This window comes from Podarcis filfolensis (genome assembly GCF_964270895.1).
Source record: "Podarcis filfolensis genome assembly, chromosome: 16".
Taxonomy (NCBI): domain Eukaryota; kingdom Metazoa; phylum Chordata; class Lepidosauria; order Squamata; family Lacertidae; genus Podarcis; species Podarcis filfolensis.
The window spans coordinates 6811868-6815637 of record NC_139620.1 but is presented as its reverse complement, the minus strand read 5'-3'; the positions used below and the strand labels follow the sequence as shown (position 1 = coordinate 6815637).

Genomic DNA, 3770 nt, shown 5'->3' with positions numbered 1-3770 from the left:
TGTCACCAGTGCTTTTTTCCCTACAACAATGTCAAGGGCTGCTCTGGTTTTCCTACTCATATTTAAATAGGTAAAGGTAAAGGTACCCCTGCCCGTACGGGCCAGTCTTGCCAGACTCTAGGGTTGTGCGCTCATCTCACTCTATAGGCCGGGAGCCAGCGCTGTCCTCAGACACTTCCGGGTCACGTGGCCAGCGTGACAAGCTGCATCTGGCGAGCCAGCGCAGCACACGGAACGCCGTTTACCTTCCCGCTGGTAAGCGGTCCCTATTTATCTACTTGCACCCGAAGGTGCTTTCGAACTGCTAGGTTGGCAGGCGCTGGGACCGAACGACGGGAGCGCACCCCACCGCGGGGATTCGAACTGCCGACCTTTCGATCGGCAAGTCCTAGGCGCTGAGGCTTTAACCCACAGCGCCACCCGCGTCCCCTCAATGAGGCCAAACGTAGACCTTAAACGCAAATATTTTTTTTGCGTCCTTTTGCATAATCAAATAACATAAGGGTTCAGCCAAGGTGGCATTAGTAATTAAGGATATGTGCTTCCAACAAAGGCATCCAACCAGGGACTATAATAATCTATAATGAAATATAAACTCTGGAATGAGATTACACTCTTCCCCCATGGGGTAAATCATTAAAAGAAAAATGTTTGTGAGATTTCTAGGCATTTGTGCCAAGTGTCCATTAGGAAAGAGTAATGCTGACTCAAGGCGTGGAAGCCAAAAGCAAACGGTATAAATGCTCCAGACATTTCTGTCTTCCTCACCAGAGTCTTCCAGCTTCCCTTGACTTCAGTTGCACAGCCTTTCCTGCTGTTGGTAAGTTGTCTTTAAATCAAAGCTTTAATAGGAAAAGGGCACAGAGGCATTCTGTGACTCTGGAGGAGATTCGCTAGGGATTGTGTTTTGAAAAATTAAGGAACAGCTAGAGCTATTTTTGGTCATCTGCATACTATCCCTTGCATTTTCCTGTAGGACTTATTTCAGTCATTAACAGTCGTCAACAGGTACCATACCCATTGAGTCAATCACCCATCTCCTACTACCTTCCTATTTCCTACTAGTTCCTGAGAAATGTCATCCCTTATTTCTTCTTTGGTAATCACTCATAGCCGAGTAAGATTATCTTCCATAAACATGGTTTTAACAATGAGTCCCTAAGTGACTGTGGAGGCCAATTCTGAATCCACACGTCCTTCCACAGTGGGGGCATTGGTTTATGGGCAGGATTTGATCATGGTGTGGATTTGCCAAGGGGGCCTTCCTCTTCACACTTTTCTCCCTTGAGTCCTGAGTACGAGTGTCTTCAGAGCCAATGACACCTTTGGTAAAGGCTGTTCTCCAACTGGAGTGCTCGCAGGCCAGTTGTCAGTGTTTATACTACATTTTTTAAAGATTTGCCTTGAGACAGTCTTTAAACTTCTTTTGTTGACCACCAGCATTCCACTTTCCATTTTTATGTTCGGAATAGCGTAGTTGCTTTGGAAGAGGATCATCAGGCATCTGCACAACATGACCAGTCCAACAAAGTTGATGTTGAAGAATCATTGCTTAAACACTCGTGATCTTTGCTTCTTCCAGTACACTGATATTAGTTCGCCTGTCTTCCCAACTGATGTGTAAAATTTTTCGGAGACACTGTTAAGGTCTGGTGACTTTTGTTTCAAAGTATCTGAAGAAGTGTGTATGCACACAAAAGCTTATACCCAGAACAAACTTAGTTGGTCTCTAAGGTGCTACTAGACCTTATTTTATTTTATTTTTTAGGAGCAGGGTAATTAGAGAGTTGTAAGCGTTCACATTTGCCTCATAGATTTGGTGTGAATCACAGTGGAAACATGAAAATACTTACATATCTGGAATAGTGTAATGGATTTGTTTTAGCCTGAGCGGATTGTCTAATCCAGGGACACAAAGTGCATTATGAGGAATGAGGATTCGCTCTATTCACATAGTAAGGGTAATACAGTCGTACCTTGGTTTTTGAACAGCATAGTTCTCAAACGTTTTGGTTCCCGAATGCCAGAAACCCGGAAGTGACTGTCCCAGTTTGACAACTATTTTTGGAAGCCGAACATCCGATGGGGCTTCTGTGGCTTCTGATCGGCTGCAGGAGCTTCCTGCATCCCATCAAAAGCAGCGCTTTGGTTTCTGAATGTTTCTGAAGTCGAACGGATTCTGTTTGACATCCAAGGTACGACTGTATAGGAGAGGGTTTTTTTATCTAAGCCTTTAACAAAGTAACCAAGGACCACCTAAGGTCACTCTTTGAACTTGTATACCCCCCTCCGCAAATTTGTAGTTTTGACTCGCCTCATGCTGTTGCCATGCAGGTGTGTGAGGAACAAAGACCTCATTCTCCCCACAAAAAGGGAGGAAAAGTTGGGAGGATGAGGGGTTTTTTTGTTTTTTGTGTGCCTGTATATCACCTTGCTAAAAATCTATCTGCTTGCTATATTTTACTATTTACTGTGATGTAACTGGACACCACTTTCAGAAAAGATCGCTCATAGTATTTATTGATGCAAAATTTGTAATTAAAACAGAATCCGAGTAGACATTAGTGTACACCATCTTAAACACTTCCATGTTATTTTTTTTCCAGATTCACACCAGTTGTTCTACGATGACTACAGCCGTAATGACACCCATTATGAAATGCAGCATGCCTATTGAAGTAATGACGCGGGACCCCGACGGAACACTTAGGCCGATGACAATGTGGGTGGAGATGGAGATGGATGTTATGAAAGAGGCAACAAACACGACTCTCCCCAGCCCCACCCCTGCCCAGATAACTCAGGCTAACATGCTTGCTCCTTCATCAGCAATGCAGCTGCCTTCACTGATGCAACCAAATTCTTTTGCTTACAATCTCCCTTCTCGTCCAGCGACAGTTCCTATACTGAGACGAAGATGAGCTTGTCTCTCTTTCGAATGGGATTTTGATCCCTCATAGGAACGGGGTGTGGGGAATGGTACCTGAAATGCACACCATGGATCAATGTCTAATGGCCATTTGTCATGGATGCTGTAGTTGAGATTCCTGCATTGCAGAGGGTTGGACTTGATGGCCCTTGTGGTCCCATCCAACTCTACAATTCTATGATTGTATGGTGTCAGGAATGCTGAGCCTTCTCCATCCAGACAAACCAGAATGGATTGGATCAAAAGGTTGCTCAGCATCTCTGACACTCTCGCCTACACATCCCTGATCAATGCTTCTTTGAGCTTTCCTTCTATCTCTCTTTAGCGCATCCTTTCTGTTGCCTTTCTATCACTCATTGATGGCACTCTGAATATCCTTCAGGCCTGCAAGAGTTCTGATGCTTCCAGTTCCCTGAGAATCTCTTCCTTCCCCTGTGTACCTTTGCCTTGTGTCAATTATAAATTCATCTGTCCCTTTGTCATTTCACTCTTTTGTGGCTGAAAGGATTGTCAACCCATTTGAAGCCGCTCACCTAAGAAATGCTTTCATGATCTCCTCTTTCCACTACAATAAACGCTATCTATCTGCATCATAATTATATTTTGGGTTCTGTTCATTTTTGATTTCTTTTACTCATTCCTAGGTTTCACTCCTAGGCATGGGGGGGCATGTCTATCTTAGATACATTATTTCCAATAGGTCTACACTGAGTAGAACTTAGCTGGCTACAGCCCTACATCTCAAAAAAACAGCCCCCATATATATTATAAAAAAGAGTCCTCACATGTAATAATATAAATCAGAAATGTAGGGAACATAATGCCATAGTTAGTTATTTCA

General features: G+C 43.7%; 1 long non-coding RNA gene across 1 annotated transcript; it reads left to right on the top strand.

Annotated features, from left to right (window-relative positions):
- Positions 1-523: 523 nt before the first annotated feature.
- Positions 524-3525, top strand: LOC310751546. The gene is made up of 2 exons (XR_014542606.1): positions 524-820; positions 2607-3525. It is a non-coding gene; the product is annotated as an uncharacterized lncRNA (long non-coding RNA).
- Positions 3526-3770: the final 245 nt, after the last annotated feature.